The following is a 23,720-nucleotide window of genomic DNA, read 5'->3' as shown; positions in this document are numbered from 1 at the left end:
CAAAGGGTCAGAAATCATGAATTGGAGCTGCTTAGGCTCCAAATGAGTAAACTGGAAATGGAAAATGACAAAGAAGCTACCCGTGCCTTGGAAGAAAGGAAGTTGCTTTTGGACATGAATTGAGCATGAGAGAGCTGGACATCAAGGCCAAATAGGCAGAGTCCAATGCAAATCGTGGCTGCGTACAGCCAGTACAATCTGGGGGTACATCTACATTCCCAAAGATGCAGTGCAAATTTTCCAGAAGGGGGAGGATATTTATGCCTGGTTTGCATCTTAGGAGTCAGCACTGCATATGAATGAGGTCCCGGAAACATATTGGGAGGCAGGCCTCTGGAAACACTTTGAACATCCTGGCACCTTTGGAGGAGGCCGGTACTCTCACCTATCCCAATATGAAGGAAGCTTTATGTCTCAGGTATGGGCTCACACTTTACTAGTACAGGGAAAGTTTAATTCTTTTAAGAAACTTGGGTCTAATACTTGGGTGGAGTGTGTGAACCTTTTTTGCAGAGCACTGGATGGTTAGAAAAAAGGGCACAAAGGTAACTGATTCCTAGGGGTTGCACAATGTGATTGGTTGGGAGCACTTGAGTAGTCTTTGTGTTCCAGAGCTGTGCCAGCATCTGATGAATAGTAAGCTGACTGACCCCAGGAAGCTTGCTCAGGAGGTAAACTGCTGGACGAGTCCCAGGGTCCACAAGGGGTATATGGGAAACCCAGCCAAGAGTGGGCAGGATCCCCAGCAGAACAGGGGGGCATGGGTAACCAAAAGAAGTTTTCTAAACAGCTCCAAATTAGCTCCCAGGGTAAAGATTCCCAGCCCCCCAGTTGTTAGAAGCCATGCCCCTCTAGATGGAAACCAGACAACAGGGCTCCCCGCATGTGTTATGTATGTGGTCAAGAGGGTCACATGCAGGGGCATCCCAGCTGCCCCAAGACAACACTGGTACCTACTGGAGCACCATCACCTGGGTAAGTTAGTGTAGTGCTGGGGGAGGAGTTGGTTCTTAGTGAAGGGGGACCAGCTGTGATGTCCCTTATCTCATTAGGAGATAGAGAGATGGTCCAGGAAACCTTCCTGCCGGATAACACTAAGAAGTACCTGCTGTGGGTGAACATCAATGGGAGGAGGGTGGAAGCTCTGAGAGACACAGAAGTCAATGTGACATCTGTGAGCTGAAGACAACTCTGAGCTCCTGTGTACGGTGGCGCAGGGTCCTTTTTAGTGGTGGGAGGGGTCTCATATCCTTTGAAGGTCGCTGTGAGTCCATCCATGCCTGTTGACTGTCTGCTTGGCAATGACCTGGAGAATTCCCCTTGGAAGGAGGTAGAACGCTGGGCTGATTTGGAGATGCTGGTTCTGCTTAAGTGTCGCGTAGAAAGAATCAGAGTTTGCCCGGATACTCCTACCGCATCCAGGCAAGAAATCAAATGTGGATACAGAAAAAGATGTAGAGGAATAAATAAACCTATATTTCCAAAGGGAATAAACAAATGTATCACTGTCACTGAGTATAAAATCTTGACACTTTTTTTTCTCCTTTTCATGTAGCTCAGCTGCCAACTCCAAATGTAATATTCAAAAATATATTTTTATCTTTTTTATGACAAAAAAACACACAAAACATATGCAGAGGTGAATACATACATATATATCAATCAATCGATCAGGGGTTTTATAAAGCGCGCTACTCATCCATGAAGGTCTCAAGGCATGGGGGTCCAGCTCAGAATCAGTATAAGTCAGATCTTGAGGCTCTTCCTGAAGGTGTGCAGGGTGGGAGAGTGTCTGATGTTGACTAGGAGCTTATTGAAGGTCTTTGCTGCGATGTAGGAGAAGACTCTTCCACCTGCTCTGGTTCTGCAGATGCGTGGGATCTCTGCCATAGCAAGGTCGGTGGAGCGGAGGTTCCTTTTGGGTACGTGGAAGGAGACTCTTTCATTGGGATATTGAGGTATTTGGGTCGATGCTGTGGAGGGATTTGTGGGAGAGGATGAATAACTTGAAGGTTACTCTCTTCTCGACGGGGAGCCAGTGGAGGTCTTGTAGGTGCCGGGTCATGTGCCCATGTTGGGAGGTTCAGAGGACGACTCTGACTACCGTGTTCTGGAGGCTTTGGAGCTTGTGTAAGCAGGATACAAATCCTTCCTACCCACTCTTACTTTATACAGATGCTAGTTACAAACAAGAGGCATCATTCAAAAAGCAATACGAGAAAAAGAAGTAGTCCAATACACACTCAAGGGTATAAGCCAACCCTCTACTTAGTACAAAGAATGTGTAATCAATTGTTTATATCAACCATGGTCTGTCGGACTCCTCCATGTTTCGATGTCGACGCGTTTTAGCCCATTTATTCAGGCCTCATCAGGACAATGGCAAAAGGAATACAACGCCTATAAAGTAATATGTACAAATCAACACAATTTCTATTATATAACATCAATAAAAATTACTGTAAAAATTATATATACATGACAATTCAACACCTCTTTTCAACAAGCCGCCTAGGGTGCTGGACAGAAGAACACTAACCACTGTGATAAGTTAGAAAAGAAAAGGAATGAGTGACAAACTACAGTTCTAAAAACTTTAAATACCCAAATGTGTCTCATGTAAATAACACAATTAATTAATTATGACCAAAACGCACATACCGGTGTGTACTCCAAGTGCTCCAACCACCAGTGTCTGATAGAAGGAACCGAGAAATCACAAACTAGGATAAATGGCCAAAATAATCAGGAAGCTCTACCATTTAATTCAGGGAGATTCAATGCTTCGTATTGATGCTACAGGAGAAATCTCATCTCAAGCGTCTGAGTATTTGCACTAAAGCTAAACAAATATAGTGAAAATAAGTAAAAGGGAAAGACACTAAATGGTAGTGCCAAAAAACGATGCTGAGTACACTGTGCATCATACATTCTATACTCAAAATCAACAAAATAAACACTGTACTCAAACTTGACTCATATAAAGCAAATACATATTCAATTCATCAATAGAATCCATATATGTACAATACTTAACCATTTGTCTAAATTAGAAAAGGGGGAAGATCATAAATGGTTGATGTGGACAACAGATCATCCAGATACAGTAGTGATCAATCTTCAACAACCATCATATCAGGGCCCACATTTCATCATGTTCGATCCGGCCTTGCGCAGCTGTATAATATTTTTCAATCATTCTAGCTTCTAATCTGTTCAAAGTGGTCTGCACGTTGTTTTTATTAGTATTCTGTAATAAATCAAAACAGACAACTGCATGTCATTTTCATTATGCTTTAGATGTTGATAATGTTATATCAGTGGAGCTCCCTGTATAATACATTTCAGTCTAGATTTGTGTTGCAAAATGTGAGTCTTTACTGGTTGTATCATTTTGCCTATGTAAAACATTTCACAGGGACACTTCAGGCAATAGATCACATTTTTAGTGTTGCAGTTTGAGAAATTATTCTGAATGTACTTTTGGCCATTAATCATGATGAATTTGGAATCACTGGTCATTTGGCAGGCTGCACAATTATTACATTTAAAGTGGCCAACTTAAAGTCCAAGTATTCCTCTCAGATCTTTTTTTGCTATTTGAGCTGGACGTGCTGCTCTAACCAGTTTCTGGCGTAGATTTCTTCCCTTGCGAAAAGAAAATAAGGGCTTGGGAATTCCCTGGTGACTAAATATCCTCCAGTTACACAACATGATCTTTTGAATTTTATCGGCCCTGTGATTGTATGTAAGAACACATGTCAAAGGATTAGACTCTGGCCGAATCAATAGTTCCTCGTTCAGGGTATACCATGCTCTTTTCAGAGCAGTTTTCACAAATTTCTATGAGTACCCTCGTTCAATTAGTTGTTTTTTTAGAATTTCAGCATTTGAAAAGTAATCATCTTTATTTGTACAATTTCTTCAACTTCTGAGAAATTGCCCATAGGGCAAGTTCTCCTTCAAGCTCCAGGGAGGTCCACTAGTGAAATGTAACAAAGTATTACGGCCCGGGGGCTTAATATATAAACTCACTTCCAATAGACCGTTTTTATGCTGGATCCACACATCTAGAAAGTTGATCTTTTCATTGCTGCTAGACACTGTGAATTTTAGGTCTAGCGTTCTAGAGTTCAACCAGTTATAAAAAAGTTCTAAAGTATTGTGATCTCCTTCCCCGACCATAAAGATATCATCTATATTGCAATACCAATGGGTGATATGAGATTTAAAGGGATTGGCAAGGCTATGGATCCACTGATTTTCAAAATAGTCCATGACAAAGTTTGCTATCTCTGGGGCAAAGCAACACCCTATAGCTACCCCTTTAATTTTCAAGTATAGGGAGTCTTTGAAATTGAAGAAATTATTCTTAAGACAAATGGTTGCTAAAGATACTATAAATTCTGTGGGTACTTGGTGTGGTCATTCCCTCTGGATAAGAATATTTTTTATAACAACAAGTGCTTCATCCTGGGGGATGTTGGTATATACTGATTTGATGTCGAATATGACCAATATTTGTTTGTTTGTCTCAAAAGGGAGATTTTCTACTTTCGAGATCAAGTCCATGGTGTCTCTTAGATATGATTTTGAGGTTTTGACAAAAGTTATAAGGAAGGTATCTATATATTTAGCCGCTGGTTCTAAAAGGGAGCCAAAGGCTGAAATAAACGGTCTCCCTCGCCGGTTATCTGCAGTTTTGTGTATTTTTTGCAAGACATTTCTGTTTGGTGTTTTGTGTGTGCTGACATTAAAAAATTCGAACTATTTTTTACAAATCCACCATTCCTCTAGAGCTCCGTCGTAAGGTGTAGTATCTGAGCTTTCAAATGTGAAGTTGGATTGTTTTCAATTTGTCTATTTTCTGCTTAAGTGGGCATGTGTGACCACTCAGTAAATGGCAGCCACTAGGGGTAATCAAGAGGACCTGGAGTCTGAAACAGTGGCCAATGTGCCTCCCAGGAATAGGAGTGGCAGGGGGCACAGAAAACCCACCCCAGAAGTTCCCACGGTTCAGAAAAAGGCAGATCTTGAGGAGGATGCCACCCAACATACAGGGGAGCAAGTGGCCAAACTGGGAGACCCACCTGAGCTGTCCCATTGGCAGAAGGAAGGGGGTCCCACCAGGGAGGTGTTCTGCAAGGTGCAGATGGAGTGCTCTACTCTTCTTGGATTGTGGCAACAAGCTGCAGACCAGGCAGCAGGTGATCAGACTTGATCACTTTGGATTTATTGGGAGAATGGTCTCCTATAAAGTGATCTTATAGTTGCTGAGCCAGGGTCAGTCTGTGTGCAGGTGATACCCGAGTGCTTCAGATCCTTCCTACGGTGTCTAGCTTATAATGTGCCTTTGGCAGGACATTTGGGTTGTGACAAGACTTTGAACAGACTTGCCACCTATTTCTTTTGGCCCTAAATGCAAAGGCACACTGTCACTTATTGTAGGTCTTGTCAAACTTGCCAGGCAAGCAGCAAGAGTGAGGAAAAGCGTAAGGCTCCCCTCCAAACTTTTCCCGTGGTGAGCTCCCCTTTCGAGCGGGTGGGTATTGATAATGTGGGGCCACTGTAACCCAAGACAGCCTTAGGCAACCAGTATATCTTTGTCTTGGTGGACCATGCCACCCAGTACCGGAAGCTGTCCCTCTCAGGACAACCACAGCCCCTATGGTTACCAGTGCATTGATGGGGATTTTTTTCCTGTGTGGTGTTCCCGAGAGGTGGTATCTGACTGAGGTACAAAAGTCATATCTAGGTATATGACGTCTTTGTGGGAAGAGTGTGGTGTAATATACAAATTCACCACTCCTTACCACCCCCAAGGAAATCGGTTGGTTGAAAGATTCAACCGAACCCTGAAAGGCATGATAAAGGGTCTTACATGACCCATGAGACATAAGTAAGACGTCTTAATTCCATGCCTGTTGTTTGTCTACAGGGAAGTACCGCAGAAATCCCAAGGGTTCAGTCCCTTTGAATTGCTGTATGGGCACCCTGTGAGATGTCCTCTTAGTCTGGTGAAGGAGGGCTGGGAGTAAACTCCCAGTAAGACTCCCCAGGATATGTTCAGCTACATGCTGCCCCTCAGGAACCAGACTCAGCGCTTCAGGAAGCTCCTTCAGGTGACGCTGGAACCAGCCAAGGCAAGATGAAACGTTTGTACGAACAGAATACAACTCTAGCAGTATTTCAACCTGGCTAAAAAGTGTGGGTGATGACACCAGTTGAGACTGGGCCATTTGAGGTAGTGGAGCACAAAATTAAGGGGCATATGTAGATAATTTTCATTTTGCGATCCTCAAATTGCGATTTTTTAAGGGAATCGCAATTAGAGAATCGCAAAACAAAATTAGAATTAGAAAATTTTATTGCGAATCCCACTTATTCCTTATTTGCGAATCGCAAATTGCGATTCGCATATAAGGAATATCTTCTCATTCACTCCTATGGGCTAGAAGGCCCATAGGAATGAGTGGGAAGACATTCTCAATTTGCGATTCTCAATTAGAGAATCGCAAATTGAGAATGCAATTTCAGGGTTGTAAGGTTGTCAATAGGACACCCTTTTGCACCCCTGAAATTGACATGTGTGCACATGTGGCCCTAAGGGCATGTATGTGACCCACATAGCACTTTGGAAAATGCCAAAAAGTGAATTTTTCAAAGAAATCGCAAAATACCACCAACCTAAAGTTGGTGGTATTTTGCGATTCCTAAAGCCAAAAGTCGCACAACTTGGGTGCTTCCTACATTGCATTTAGGAATCGCAATTTGCGATTCCTTAAATGCAATAGCAAAATAAGGAATCGCAAATTTTGCAATTCCAATTTTTGCATGCGGGTTGCTGCGAATTTCAGCATTTGTGAGCGCAATTAGGATTCCTACATACTTGGTGAACTTGCACACTTCTAGGAACCCTGTAAGTGTCCTGCATGTGAACCGCCTCAAACCTCACTTTGAGACGCCTGAAGTGACTATGCTCCTGGCTTTGAATGATGGAATGGAAGAGGAGAGCAAATCTTTTCCTGACCTCCTGTCTGCCAAGGAACATTATGGTTCAGTGGATGATGTGAACCTCTCTCCCACCCTGACCCCCAGAGCAGCAGAGGGACTGTCAGCAGGTGCTAGGACAGTTTGCCTCCCTGTTCTCTCTAAACCCCAGGAATCACCATTTGTTGTGTCCATTATGTGGACACTGTAGACAGTTTACCTGCAAAAAAACAAGATTTACAGGTTGGCTGACAAGGTCAGAGCAAGCATCAAGGAAGAAGTCTCCAAGATGCTGGCGTTAGGGGTGATAGAGCACTACAACAGCCACTGCGCTAGCCTAATGGCCTTGGTTCCGAAAGCTGCTGCACCCGGTGCTACTCCTGAACTACGGTTCATGTGAACTACCGAGGGCTCAATGCAGTCACCAGGACTGACGTGCACCCCATCCCCAGAGCTCATGAGCTCATTGATCGGTTGGGAGCTGCCCTTTCTATCTAACTTCTGGGTACTGGCAGATTGCCTTAACTGATGGGGCAAAAGAAACGTCTGCATTTTCAACACCAGAGGGGCACTACCAGTTCTGTGCCATGCCCTATGGGATGAAGAACGCCCCTGCCACATTCCAGAGACTGGTCAACCAGGTACTGTCTGGGCTGGAGGAATTCAGTGCCGCCCACCTGGATGGCATAGCTATGTTCAGCTCCAACTGGGAGGATAACTTGCAACACCTTTGTGAAATGTTGAAGGCTATGCAGAAGGCAGGCCTCAGTATCAAGGCAAGATAGGGCAGGGGTCTGTGGAGTACTTAGGGCATCGGGTGGAAGTGACCAGGTGGGCCACCTACAAACTAAGATCAACACAATTCTGGCTTGGGAGCCTCCCAAGACTCAGACAGAGGTGAGAGCCTTTTTAGGTCTCACCGACTATTACAGACGGTTTGTCAAGGGGTATGGCACCATTGTTGCCCCCTTGACAGAGTTGACTTCAAGGATGCAGCCAAGGAAAGTGATCTAGACTATTGCCTATCAGACCACTTTTGATACCCTGAAATCTGCCATGTGCACAGCGCCCGTGCTCAAGGCACCCAATTTCTCCAAAGAATTTGTTGTGTGAATAGATGATTCTGAGCATGGTATAGGAGCAGTTTGCTTACAATTGGAAGACAAAGGCTTGGACCAACCTGTAACTTTCATTAGTAGAAGGGAACAGAGGAAGAGTCCAACTGAGCAAGTAGCTTTTGCTATGGTCTGGGTGCTGAAGAAGCTAAGGCCCTACTTGTTTGGGACTCACATCCCGGCTCGGACTGACCACAGGCCCCTCAGATGGTTGATGCAAATGAGGGGTGGGAACCCAAAACTGTTGAGGTGGTCCATTTCCTAACAGGGAATGGACTTTACGGTGGAACACCGTGCTAGTACAGAACACCTCAGTGCTGATGGTCTGACCAGATTCTTCCACCTTAATGATGAGAACTCCCAAGAGGTTGGGCAGTTCTCCCCAGTTTTCAGCTGGAGAGGACACGTCTTAGACTTGTAATCCTTGCTGTGGTTTCCCCTGACTTTTTACCTCTGCCTGCTATATTTATGATGCTGTACTGGATTTTGTTTTTGCTAGCTTAGATGCTTTGGGCACTTTGCCACTGCTGATCAGTGACAAAGTGCAAATGCTCACTGTGTAACTTGTTATCATGATTGGTTACCCATGATTGGCCTATTTAATTTACTAATAAGCTCACAGTAACATGCAGTGAGTGTGACCAGGGCTTGTAAATCGAATGCTACTAATGGGCCTTCAGCACTGATTGTGCCACCCGCACAAGTAGCCTTACACATTTAACTCAGACCTGCCTCTGCAGTGTCTGCATACACAGTTTTCAGCTGCCATGTTGATCTGGCAAGTGCACCCACTTTCCAGGCCCTAACCTTCCCTTTTCTTACATGTAAAACACCCCTCAGATAGGCCCACGGTACTCCCATGGGCAAGGTGTAGCGTGTGTGAAAGATAGGACATGTACTGGTGTGTGTGACATGTCCTGATAGTAAAATACTGTGTATTTTGTTTTTCACTATTTAAAGGCTACCTGTCCCACAAGCTAACATAGGAGTTACTTTGTAACATCTTACATGTATAACTTTTCATTGGAACAAGATAGATAAATGGAATTTAAGCTCTCTGAAGTCAAAATGTAATACTGCATCTTTTTAGGTATATGGTTTTTAAATTGCGTGTTTGAAAATGCCACTTTTAGTGGCCGGGTCCAAACTCGGGTGGGGTGGGGTGGTGTGGTGAGCAAAAGAATGATAGATTTAACCCAGATCTTTGTGGCTGGGGGTGAATGTTTGCACTGTCCAGCATTCGGTCCATCAATTGTTTCTTTTGCACATTTAGAAAGTTGGCATTTTCTTATTTAACCATTGTGTGTGCCTCTGCTGGTTTGTGTATTGACTGTCTGGTTTTGGAGTGACAGGGGCTGGGGATCTGCATTCACTGTAGTCAGCCACCAGGGAGGGTTTGAGATGTGTTCTGCCTTTCAGGGGTGACTCAGAGCTGAGCTTAATAAACCTTGGCAACATTTAGAGTGGTGGTGAGAGGCGTTTCACTTACACTTGAATAGGCAATGTCTCCTCTGCATAATGCTGCCTCCACCCCCTGTAGTGATGCTGCACTAGAGAAGACAGAACCAAGGACATCTTAAGGATTTTGGGGCCCCTGTTCAGAACAGCTTTGAATTTATGATACAATTTCAGCTCTTTCATGCCATCTTTGGGGAGGTCCCTGACAGTGCAAAGGAAGGCTCGTCCAAATTCTAAATATCATTTTCAGGGATAGTGACGTGTTTTTAATATTGTAATACAGCAGCAGCTCACCAGCATTACTGCAAATAACCTCTGTGCCACCTTACCATTTCTCATATGTGAGGCCCTATTTTGAACTAAAAGAAACTTTTTATGGATGTTGCATGAAACATGAACACAACATTTCTCTGCAAAATGTCTATAGTGGACTCTAACGCATCACCCACACAAAAAAATGAAAATAAAACAGTATTTAAAACTATCTATTTAAGAAATATTCATGGTCATTAGGGCAAGACTCTGAATAACAGAGCTGGCTCGATCAGGGGGCCCCCTGAAAGTCTGGGGCCCTGGGCCAGAGCCCAATTTGCCCATGCATTGAAACATCTTGGCAGAACTGGTTTGGACTAGGCTTAGAGATCCTTGCCGCAAAGAGAACACAGATAAAATGGAGTATAAGTAGTGGACCTTAAACCCCAGAGAATTTGATCACTTCTGGGCTCAAGAGGAACCTTTTGCCAAGAAGAAGAGCTGGATAGTTGTATTGTGGAGTACTGCCCTTTGCTGTGTACTTTATTGGGTTGGCATGTAGTTTCTGTTCTGCCAAGGAGAGGACAAAGAGTGGAACTTTGCTGAGAACCTGCTAGAAGAGGAATCTCCAAGGGCTTGTGTGTGCTGACCTGTTCTGAAGTCTCAGGGACATTAAGACTTCACCACCGGCTCCTCTGAACTCCACTGCTGGGAGGTCTGACCTGCCAGGAGGTGCCTTTTCTAGTTTTGGGCCTCTGGAGGTTGTTCCTGCTGTTGGGAGCAGAAAGAAACATTAAGAAGCTGCAAGTGATGCTGCGATCTGCACTGAGGCCCGGAGCACCACTTGTGAAATGCACGACACGTCGCCCCGCCGGCACCGCAGCTAAGATGCCCTTCAACGCCCTTCGACGCCTGCAGTTCTCAGCCTTCCTGATGCCAGCACTCGCACCAACGCAGTCACCGCCAGTGCCTGCATCCCGTTATCATAAAGCTGATAACCCACAAGGGTGACTTCTTGAACTCTTTGACTTTGCATCCCCTAACCGGAACCGGTGCCTCACCACCGACTCCACAGTCTTCCCATGTCCAGGACTCAACACGTCGCCTCCCAGCGGACACAACACCTTGCCTCCCCTGTGGCAACCAGGGAACCGGCCTCGACCTCTGCACTGCCGCCTCACCTCCACGACGCATTACATCGTCCATAGATTCATTTTCTAGTTACTGTTGTTTCGGGGTATGTGTGACTCCATGTCTGACGCTACGCACCTCGTGGTCAGTGCCGTACTTTGGATTTATGCCTGTCACGATGTCGTAATACCTCCAGGTGAAGCTATTTATTTCTACAGGAAACAACCTTTACAATGCAGTCATCACATCCACTACAATTACAATGCAGTCATTACATCGCAACATCCTTCACAACGCTAGTCACTACAACTTAGCCATTACATTGCATGTCACCACAACGCATAACACTACAACGCATGTCACCACAACACAGGCATTACATTGCATGTCATTACAAAGCATACCATTACAACGCATAGTACCCTTAAACTATTCAACACTTACCCTACTGTTGCACCCCCTGGAGTTAGAATAGTAATTTTTATCCCTACACTATCCAACACTTACCTTAAATGCAATGTAATGGTATGCGTTGTAATGGTATGCATTGTAAAGGTATAATGCGATGATGTGGAATGCGTTGTAAATGTAGTTTAAAAGAATTTGTTGTAATGGCATTCGATGTAAATGTATGCGTTGTAAGGGTAGTTGTGCTGTAGAAACTGCGTTGTAAAGGCATGCATTGTAAATGTATGCATTGTAACGTCATACATTCGTTTCTACACATGCTGTTTCTGTAAGTAACTGTTTTAAGTGCTATTTTGATATATGTATGTTGTGTTTTTTGTCATTTTGGTCTTGTTTGGTTTTGATGAAGATACTTTATTTTTCTACACTGCTGTGCTGTCCATTTGTGGTGTTTTCACTGTGCCACTGTGTGTTTTGAGTACAAATACATTACACATTGCCTTTGGGATAAGCACGTCAGGTCATGGCAATCTACCAGGGGGGTAAGCATGGGTTATATCAAGTGTGTATCCTCCTTACCCTGACTACAAGCAAAGGTCCCTACCTAGACAAAGGTACCTACCTCTGCCAATTATAGACCCCCATTTGTAACATCCCCACAAAGCACATTGCTCAGCAAGAAGGATTCTTGTAGCCATGCGAGGTGCATTCGGCTGCACCCAACTGAGGCCTGCTGGTAATGACAGGACAGCAAAATGAGGAATACTTATACACTTGCAATTTTTACTGTGTCTGTTGCTGGATCCCCTTTGGGAATAATTCTCCCTTTATTTTTCACAGATCTTTAATCTGGCCTATGTGATAATCTAGTAGTGTCAGATGAGCCAGTTTGGCAGATCAGTGTGTAGACCTGTTTTGTAGCTGTCTTTGGGCCAGTTTTGTGTTGTGGTTGGCCGATTTTGTGGCTGTGTTGGGCTGGGGTTGTAAGGATCTTTAAATAAAGACTAAGTAGCAGTACCAAGCAGCACCTTGCAGGCTGTGAATGCTCTTAAAGCATTGTGCATGGATGAAGCAATGGTACATTGTGGGTAGAAGAGCACTGAATGTGTCAATGTTTTATATTTTTGATTGGGAAAGCACATATTTTTTAATTATGTTTTATAGAGAATAAATTACAGTGCTCCATTTCATATAATACCACTCACACTGTGATCCACAGACTACATGTCTGCATCTCAGCAAGCCCAACTCCGACATCCACCCTTCCAAGGTCAGTTACATGAGTGCCATTAAAATAGGTATTAGGAATAAATGTTATTTACATTTCAGTAGTGCAGCTTAAAGCACTATATAAAATCTGGTTATTTGTAGTGCTAACATAAGAAAGCATTGAGTAAGTGGCGGAGCAGGACAAGGATAGGGGCAGAGCCAATCTGCTTGATCAAAGGATTGATTGAACACTTTTCTCCTTAAACCAAATCTAAATTCAGATAAAAAACAAAAACATTCTGGGAAATAAATGTCTTCTTTCCTAGCTCATCTGATCCCTCTTTCTTAAAGCCTGTGGCTGGATTCATATTTAAAAATGTCGAATGTCTTCCAGGCATTTAGATGTTCTTTAATGTTTAAAAAGTGCACCTTTATTTCTGGGAACACCCCTCTTTATTTAAAGGCTTACTGACATAGATGAGCAAATAAAAAACAGACTACTGTTTAGCACACACTGTGTTTGTTTATTTTATGAGCTGTTTATTTCATTTGTTTCTTTCCTATTTTCAGCCACTCTAAAATAGTGGTCTCGGGAGGTCTCTCTCTATATGACTAGACTGCTTTGTGTTTTTAGGTCTGGTGCTAGCTATACCTTTTGATATTACTAAAATTATATGTATCATATTCTTACTTAAAGGGGCTTTCAGCCACCTCTCTTCATCCATCTGTTGTTGTGCCATTCATATTTTGCTTCCACCCACTACAGCATGCAGCATGGGGCAATGGGTCAGCCTACTTCAGGAACTTGTTTACTTCACTTTGAGTGGCTGCCTTTTCCTCTTTCACAATAGGCACATCTGCACACAAGGTAGTACCCTTCAGTGCCGTAATCTTTACTTTATAAATACTTTAGTGTTGCCTTTGTGTTTGGAGTCTGAGGTGATAGCAGGCCATTTTCTACCAGCTCTTCCATGTTAAGCACAGGGCACATTCCAGCTGTATCAGTTCCTGCCCTCTCCTAATTGTTTTGAAAACTCCTTTTGGAGTGTTTATCTGACTGCTGCTATTTCAGGGAATGTCAGGTTGTGCCCATTTAAAACTGTTCATCATGAAGTTGTCATTTTTTAGTATGTGCACAATTAAGTGCATTTATAACTGCAGTCCTTTATATCATGTTGGTATGCAGTTTAATTGAGGACCACAGTTATATTTGTAAACCTATCTGTATGTCCTGCTTGTATGGCTTTCTAGTTGCTTTCAGTAATCTTGTATATTGTTATATTTGAAAACAGATTTAGTCTCTATGTCCTGCTTGTATCACTTGCTTGTGTGCTTTCGGGCTCTTGTATGTTGTGCTTTCACAATATTTAACTATTAGACTTCTAGTTGAAGCTCTGCTTTTTATCCCAATTTTCTGGCCTATCTATCTACCTATCCATCTAGTTATTTTTTCATATCTATCTATCTATCTATCTATCTATCTATCTATCTATCTATCTATCTATCTATCTAGCTATCTATCTAGCTATCTATCTATCCACCCATCTATCCATACAACCCAATCCATCTATACAACCCTATCTGTCTACCTATACAACCCTATCTGTCTACCTATACAACCCAATCTATCTATCTATCTATCTATCTATCTATCTATCTATCTATCTATCTATCTATCTATCTATCTTTACAATCCTGGCTATCGAGCTATACAACCTAGCCTATCTATACAGCCCTATCCATCTATGCAAATCTATCTGTCTATACAATCCTATCCATCTAGCTATGCAACCCTAACTATCTATACAGCCCTATCATTCTATCTATCTTTACAACCATACACAGCGCTATCTGTGTGTACAACTGAACATATACAACTCTATCTATCTATATATATATATATATATATATATATATACTACTATTATAAAGAGAGAACTTGCACCTTTGAGCCAGGTAAACTCGAAAACTACACCACCAATCTGAACACCCAAGACATCTTAGAAAACCTCAGGGCAAGCAGAAGGACAAAGGCTACATAAAAATAAAAAAACATTGTTTACAATATTTACAAATAAAAATAAAGTAGTCCCTTGCAAGTAGCGCCGGCCGCGACGTATGCGTGAGGGGAGTAGCGGCGTTCACGAGCAACAGGAAGAGCGAGAACATGAGCGCCGGGAGGAGCGTCTGCGTGAGGGGAGGAGCGGAGTTCACCAGCAACAGGAAGAGGGGAGAACATGAGCGCCGGGAGGAGCTGCGGAGCGGTGAGAAGTGGAGGAGCAGTGGCAGCGCGGGGAGGAGTAGCGGATGAGGTAAGTCGGTACCTGGGGGGGGGACAAAGCCGGGGCGGGAGGCGGGTGCGAGGCGCGAGGCGGTAGGCGGTAGGCGCAATCCGCTATGCCCAATGTCGGGGCGGGGGGCGGCCGGCGGCGGGCGGCGGGCTCAAGGCGGGAGGCGGTATGGCCAATGCCGGGGCGGGAGGAATGCGGACTGGGCAATATGTCGGGGGGGGTGCACAGAGGATTAAAATGCTGTCCCCAGCCCCTTTCTGCTAGGCTGCTAGTATATATATATATATATATATATATATATATATATATATATATATATATATATATATTCACTAAAAAAAACATACGTTTCACACACGTTATAGTTAGGAATTAGCATTTAAAAAACCTTGCAAATTCATTGAAAAAACCATAGGTTTCACACATGTTATAGTAGCTGGACATTTCACGCATACAAAACCTTTGAGTTCAGTTCAGCTAATTATAACTTGCGCGCCCGCAATGCACTGCTGATGACGTCACATATTACATCACTCATGACATGGTCAGTGACATCACTCATGACATCACTGATGACATCTCAAATGACATCACTGATGACATCACGGGATTTGGTCCCCCCGGGGGGTAATTTGAAAAAAAGCAGACCGGGTTTTTTGAAAAATGTATTGGGTCCTTGGGGGTCCGTGTGGGACCACCTGAGCAGGCCTAGGGGGTCAGGGTGTTTCTACCCTGCCCCCTTTTTGCATTCAACACGTTTGTTTTTCTGCTCTCTTGTGCCTTGGTCTACCGAGCACAAGATGGCTGACAACACTTCCTGGTTTGGAGTGTGGAAAGCCAAGGAGCATGCAGCTCGTGCTTGGAAAGGCTTAGAACTCAAAAAGGGGGCAGGGCCCGAAACAGAAAGGGGTAACCTGGCAGGACCAAACACGCCAGGTCCAAACCAGGAGCGTAACCAGAGGCAAATCAGGAACCAACACAACTCCCTCGTCGTAAACCTTACAGATAAGGTACTAACAAAAATCCAAGAGGAAGTACTCAACAAAGGCCTTGGATATGTCCCGACACCCAACCTTGACACCTTCAAAATGAAATGCGAGATTGCTGAATTTTGCAGAAAGCTCAAACTCAAAGCCTTCTTCAGTAACCAATCCACTCAACCCCCGGATGGAGATACCACCTTAAGGAAAAAGTCCACCTTCTGTCCTCTAAACACACAAGTACCAATCGAAATTGTCACATTCGAACAAGCTGTCATGAAGGAAATCGATGGCTTAAAAGACAATACAAAAAAACCCTTCCAAAATCTGTCGAGAGCAGAACACTAGGCATTGAGAGAAATAAAGGACGATGAGAATATCGTCATAAAGCAAGCGGACAAAGGGGGCGGAGTAGTACTCCTCTCAAAAGAAGGCTATGATCGACAATGCAAAGAACTACTTTCAGATCAGAAGTTCTACAAGAGAATAGATGTAGACCCAACACCCAGACTACAGAAGACCATAACTTTAATGGTAACAGAAGCTGAGACAAATAATTGGATCTCGAAAAAAGAGGCACAATTTTTGGAGACCAACAACCCGAGAATACCTTATTTCTATTCGCTCCCAAAAATACACAAACCGCGCTCTCCACCGCCTGGAAGACCCATTGTGTCGGGAATAGGTTCGGTCCTTGAACCATTATCGCAGTTTGCAGACCAATACCTCAAACCAATAGTCCAAAGGACCCCAACCTACCTGAAGGACACCAGGGATCTCCTGAATCTGCTCCAGAATTTTGCCTATTCAGAGGACAGCATGATACTGGTAGGATTAGACGTAGAAAGCCTCTACACAAGCCTACCCCAAGAAAAAACACTGGAAACACTGGAGACCATAGTTTTCAACATTGACTGGGACCATAAGACCCCGAGACATTTTGTTCTCGAGTGTTGCAGGTTGGCACTGACTGAAAACTACTTTAAATATAATGACATCATGTTTCAACAATGCCATGGAACTTCCATGGGAAGTACATTTGCGCCTAGCGTGGCGGGGCTCTACGTGAGCCAATTTGAGGAAACACACATCAATAATCCAGTCAACCCTTTCCAACAACAGATCCTGTTCTGGCGCCGTTACATCGATGATGTGATCCTCATCTGGGAAGGAGACATGTCTAGCCTCATCAATTTCCACACCTGGATCAATACCCGAGATGAATGGCTAAAATTCACCTATACAGCCAACAGTAAACAAATTGACTTCCTTGACATTACCATCTACTCAGAGGGTACAACTTTGCAGACAAAAACTTATTCTAAACCAACATCCAAAAACAGCTTACTCTCCTACCAGAGTTTTCACCCGAAACCTCTAAGAGAAAACCTCCCTTTCAGCCAATTTCTGAGACTTCGACGAAATTGCAGCAAGTTGACGGAGTACAAAGAACAAGCCAATGAGCTGAGCAGAAAATTGGTAGAAAGATATTACCCCAAAAGAATCATCGAAAAATGCAAAAAAAGAGCCCGCAACCAACCTCGAGAAAGTCTCTTGGAATCCACACCAAAAGAACCAGAAGTTGACATCACAACTTGTGTAACCACATATGGCCCTGCGAGTAACAGACTGAAAAAGATAGTCAATAAAAACTGGAGGATCATAACTTCAGGCAACATTCAATGGCCCAAACCACGTTTTGCCAATAAGAGAACCCGTAACTTAAAGGACATCTTGGTCCATACCAGACCCCTTCCAACCAGACAACCATCAACAGTCAATTCACCACTGGACATGAGCCCAGTAACTGGTCATTACCCATGCGGATCGTGTTCTGTTTGTCCCCTCACAAAAGCGACAAAGGAGATACAACTACTTCCAGATTTCAAATGGAGAATTCTGCATCACACCAACTGCAACACAAGTCATGCCATCTACATGATCACATGCCCTTGCAAGAAAAACGACATAGGGATGACATGTAGGAAAGTCAAACAGCGACTGTGTGAACATCGCAGTAATGTGAAATGTAAAAAAGCGACCACTAAGATGTCTAGCCACTACTTGGAAACTGGCCACACTGTGAAAGATCTACAGTGGGTAATTTTAGAAACACTACCACAACGCAGAAAAAATTCTCTTTGAAAAAGAGCAACGGTGGGTGCACAGACTTGGTACCGATATCAATGGTCTGAACGATAACATACCGTGGGGCACTATTTTCAATGGATGAGAAATATGAAAGATCGCACAATAAGATCCAGTTAGTTTTCAAAATTTAATTTTCCATAGTCTTTCCACCCTTCCCTCTACTGTGCTACTTATAAAACCATCCACCCGGAAACGTCTTTCGTATTCCGGGACAGAGGTGGCAGAGTCAGCACAAGGAGTGAATGGAGAGCCAGAGCTACCACGAGGACCACAACGCTGTGAAACCGTAAAGTATTAATGAAATAGAACACCATGTTCTGATTGATTGTTTACCATTGTAGCGTGCCTCCCTGACCCACCCTGATACCGAAGAGGCTTATCAGAGCCATGAACGGAGGTATGTTACTGTGTACAGAGAAAATAACATGTTCTTTTGTGTTAAATTCTTGAGATAATGCAGCACAGCCTGATCACGCTGCTGAATGACACAACATGCTTGGTGAAGAGTGAACGTGTGTAAGACCACCACACCAAAATGCCTGCATACCGGCACCTATAATCTTATGCCACTCTCACCTAAACTCCCAACACTTGCCATATCTACAAAACCAAACTGATCCTTTCAATCCCATGCCAATTAAGAGATAGTCGACCCTATTCTTTGAGTGGGGTAGTCAGTGCAAAGTATTGCCATTTTTTAGTTGCTACGCCTCAGTGCGATTTATGTGTTCCTGGTGCATTTCACCAGTCGTATAGTCTTAAATGTTTCCCTTCACCTTTACCCTGTGTCTACTATGTCTCCTTTCTTTGCAGGTACTTTTTGACCTCCTTTTGGAGCAACATAATGCTTTGTTCCACTATTTAAAACTTTTTTCTCACCACTAATAGAGACGTGAGAGGTCTCTATTTCACATCACGGTCCTGAAGAAAGCCCACATGACCTGCCAGGCATAAGAAAGGGCTGAAACATGTCAACCTTTTTCACTTAGTGTGAACGAGTCATAATAACTCACGTTCACCGACATAATTTTAATTTTATTGCCTCTGAATACAGAACGAATAAATAATTTTTCTGATCAAGAGAGACATTTTGTTATCACTTCACCTCACCATCACTTATCACTACTGTTTTAACAATGGGTAATGCCTCCTGGATGGAGGTTGCATAAAATAACAACCCGATGATTATGCACACACGTGCAAGGGACGGCGGAGAATAAGATATACCGCTCAATACCACACCATTACCAGCACGTGCATGGGGGTTAACATTGGGACTACTCGGAACAGTTACGGCATACCCAAAGTTATGCAGGACAAGTGATCCTCCCCCCCTGATCAAAAGCAGGGTAGAAGCACCCTGACCCCTAGGCCTGCTCAGGGGGTCCCACAAGGACCCCCACGGCTCCAAACATTTTTTACGGTACGCGTACGGTGCGCGTCTAGATATACATATTTCTTTCTTTTAATTTTCTCAGGAACTACTGGAGGGATTTACACCATTTGAGCAAAAACGTAATCTGCGAATTAGACTCTACCATTTTGCCAAATGTCTTCTAATTCCGTTCAGCCGTTCAGGCTGTAGCCGTGTCTAATCGTCCTACAGAAAATAACATGGGGAAAGCACGTTTTGGGACCCCCCTTTTTTCTCAGCCTCCACTTGACGAATCCCTCCAAAACTTTCAGGGAAGGAGCGGAGCGGGCCATCTTCTTTGAGAAATTCGCGAAGATTCATCAACCGGCGCCAAAGTTATTCCCAATAGAATGTCGCAGATTTCCTATGGAAACTAGGGGCCCGATGTAGGTAAATGTAATTTACAGACTCTAAAATACCGAATTTTACCGATTCGGTATTTTAGAATCGGTAAATGCTATGTAGGTAAAAAAATCTGTATTTTTTACCGATTCGGTAAAATTCGGTATCTGTCATTCGGAATTTACCGAATCGGTATTTACCGAATCGGTATTTCGCATTCATTCCTATGGGCCTTTTGGCCCATAGGAATGAATGGGAAATACTAATTCAGTAAATACCGATTCGGTAAATACTGAATCGGAAAGCAAGTAAAACTGAAACTGAATCAGGCAGCCAATCAGGTGCTACCACCCTCCCCCTCCCTACCAGGAAGTGGCTACACTGGCAGCTGCAAGTAATTAGAAGGTTCTGGAGAGGCAGTTGGAGCTGAGTTGAGTGCAGGAGCCACAGAAAGAGTTTTGCAGTTTTAAATTGTGAAAATGGCAAGCAGCAGTGAAAAGGAGCAGCCAGAGAGGAAGAGGAAACTAAAATTCAGCTCCATGGAGTTACAGGTCCTTGTGGGGGAGGTGGTGAAGGAACACCGGAATTTATTTGGCAAGCTGTCCCTGACTGTGCCTGAATCTGCCAAGAGAAAGATTTGGCTGCATATTCAAACAAAAGTTAATGCTGTTGGAGTGACTCCAAGGGACATAGAGGACCCGAAGAAGAGGTGGTATGACCTCAGGAGCCTGACCAAGAAAAAACTCTCTGACATCCACAAACAGGCAAACAAAACTGGAGGAGGGAAGAACCGTGCACCCCCCCTGACTGACCTGGAGGAGCTGGTGGGGTCCACCATTGAACCTGAGAGTGTCTGTGGACTGGGAGATGCAGACAGCTCAGCCAGAGCTGCCAAAAAAAGATAAGATCCATGCACAGCAATCAACCTCACCGCATCAGCCTTCCCTTTTCCCCATGTGGAAATGTTAACCCCAGTCCAGTAGAGGTTGCACTATACAGGAGCAATGCATCATGGGACATGTAGTCGGTAAATGAAAGGCCATGTCCTTCAGCACAGCAAGCAAAAAGTCAGGCAAATCATGTCAGACATAATGAAGCGCAAGCAACATGTTAAGTGTCTAAGTGCGAAAAATTTAATTGTAGTGGTTGTGAGACAGTAGCACTGAGCTAATGTTCGTTTATATGTCCACAGGCGAAACATCTCACAAGCACACCAGGGAGACGGAAGGCACGGTACCAGAGAGGGATGACAGCCAGGATCCAGGACCAGGTGCAGGGAATGTCACAGAGGACACATGTGCACCAACTACACAGCCACCATCCCAAGACACAGAAATGGCTCCACAACTGCATGCATCCCCAAAACGCTCATGATCCCCTCTGCTAATGTCCTCACCTGAACTGCCTGCATTACTGCCTCTGACACAAAAGAGCATGAGGCATGTAGTTGCCCCACTAGTTCAAATGGAGTCATCAGCAGGTGACATGGAGGGGGATGACACACAAACCATGGCAGGTGAAGGTAGCCCTGCAACACAGCAGTCCACTGCAGAGGTTGCCCCTACAGCTACCAGACGCCGCAGGCACAGAGAAAGCATTGTACCAGCACATGTTGAGGGTCCCAGTGTCTTCCGTGGCCTTGAGGGGAGCATGGTCAAAATACAGAGGATGCAGGGGAAGGCCATCCAGTCTGCAATGCCAGATGAGGAACCTAAACACACATATGGAAGGAATAGGGAAGGGCATTAGAGGACAGGTAGATGTGAACAAAGAGATGACACAATCGGTCAAGTCAAGTTCAAGTTTAAATTTGTATAGCGCACTACTCACCCAGAGGGTCTCAAGGCGCTTGAGGGAGGGGGGGTGCTTTACTTATCGAATATCCAGGTTTTTAGTTGTTTTCTGAAGGAGAGGTGGAGCTGTGTAATGCGGAGGTGGGTGGGGAGAGAATTCCAGGTCTTGGCCGCTAAGTAGGAGAAAGATCTTCCCCCCATGGTGGATCTTTGGATGCGTTTAATTGCGGCGAGGGCTTGATTGGACGATCGTAGTTGGTGGGTGGGGGTGTAAAAGGACAGGCGCTTGTTGAGGTATTCGGGTCCTAGGTCATAGAGGGCTTTGTGTGCGTGGGTGAGGAGACAGAACGTTATTCTCTTGTTGACGGGGAGCCAGTGGAGGTCTTTCAGGTGCCCGGAAATGTGAGCTTGGCGGGGGATGTCTAGGATGAGTCTGGCTGAAGCGTTTTGGATGCGTTGGAGTTTTTTCTGTAGTTTAGCTGTGGTTCCGGCGTAAAGGGTGTTTCCGTAGTCCAGTCGGCTTGTGACCAGTGCATGGGTGACCGTCTTTCTTGTTTCGGTGGGGATCCAACTGAAGATTGTTTTGAGCATACGTAGGATGTTGAAGCATGATGAAGAGACGGCGTTGACTTGTTTGGTCATCGAGAGGGAGGAGTCCAGGATGAAGCCCAGGTTACGTGCGTGGTCTGTTGGTTTGGGTGCGTTTCCCAGGGCCGGTGGCCACCATGAGTCGTCCCAGGCAGAGGGGGATGATCCTAAGATGAGGACTTCACCAAACTGGACCAGGACATGGCAGCTAGGCGCAAGGAGAGGCAGCGTGCGCAGAAGCAAAATAAAGCTATTAACCGCCTGGCCACAGCCACTTCCCTGCTATGCAGAAGATGCATAAACATGCAGGATGGAGTCACACACAACCGCAATGAGGTGTCTAGGGGCATTGCTAGTTTGACAAGTGCTGTAGAGGTGCTGATTAATTCTCAGACAGCACAAACTGCTGCTCTGGATGCACCAGAAAGTGAGGAAAGCACCAGTAGAAGCAGCATGGCAAGCCCCCTTGTTGTGGAGACACGGAGGAGCAGCAGGCGCCATGGTGAGCCAGCAGCCCAAACTCACAGTGAAGAGAGCCAGCCACTTACATCTGGCACTGGTAGGCGTGGCCGTAAATGACTTGTTCAGTAAATGGGGAAGTGACCCAGGACTACCATTATTGCCTGGATGATGTTTGTGTTGCACATTTGTGCTTTTGACCACCTGCGTAGTGACAAATATTAAACTACTTTGGGTGCATACTCCACCTTTCTGTGTCTCTTGACTTACTTAAAAGTAGTTGCATGTGATCTCTTACCGTCTGTTTCTGCCATCTGTGAGTGTTACAACTCCAGCAGTGTTGGGTTCAGGCAGTGCTTGTTCGTCATCATGGTCCTCATAATCAGATAATTCCACCTCAGTGCCCTTCTTCATGGCAAGGTTGTGAAACATTGCACAGGTTGCAATCATCTTACAGCAGGTGACTGGTGTATACTGGCGTGCCCCTCCACTTTTGAGGAGGCAGCGGAACCTGCTTTTCCACAGCCCAAAGGTGCGCTCCACAATGTTCCCGGTAGAGTTGTGTGCCCTGTTGTATCCCCTCTGGCTGGGGGATGAAGGGTTGAGGTAGGGAGTAAGGATAAAACACCGGACCCCATATGCACTACCCCCTATTTGTAACAGAAAAAGACATTACTCATCCACACATACACATACATCTGCAATATGTATCAAGGGAGAGTCACACAGTGTTTTACCTAGCAGGTATCCTTCGCCAAATTCCCCCGCTGTCAGGCGTGTGTAGATCCCACTGTTTTGAAAGATGTATGAGTTGTGGGTACTTTCAGTAAACTTGGCAACTATGTCCGTGATGATGTACTTTGCATCACAGATTACCTGTACATTTATGTTGTGGGTAGACTTCCTGTTCCTATATATGTACTCTGGCAGCAGGTGGACATATTGGTATGTGGCTGCCATCAATACAGCCAATGACGTTGGGGAAATGTGCCATTTGATAAAACTCTGTCTTGGTCCTGAGCTGTTCTGCGTGTGTTGCAGGGAAGCTGATGTAATAATACATTCTCTGCATCATAGCCTCTAGGAATTTCCTTAAAAAACGGGACAGGCAGCTCTGGGACACCCCACCTACTGCAGCA

Source organism: Lissotriton vulgaris, chromosome 7 (genome assembly GCF_964263255.1).
Source record: "Lissotriton vulgaris chromosome 7, aLisVul1.2, whole genome shotgun sequence".
Classification (NCBI taxonomy): Eukaryota; Metazoa; Chordata; class Amphibia; order Caudata; family Salamandridae; genus Lissotriton; species Lissotriton vulgaris.
Note: the sequence above shows the minus strand (reverse complement) of the source record.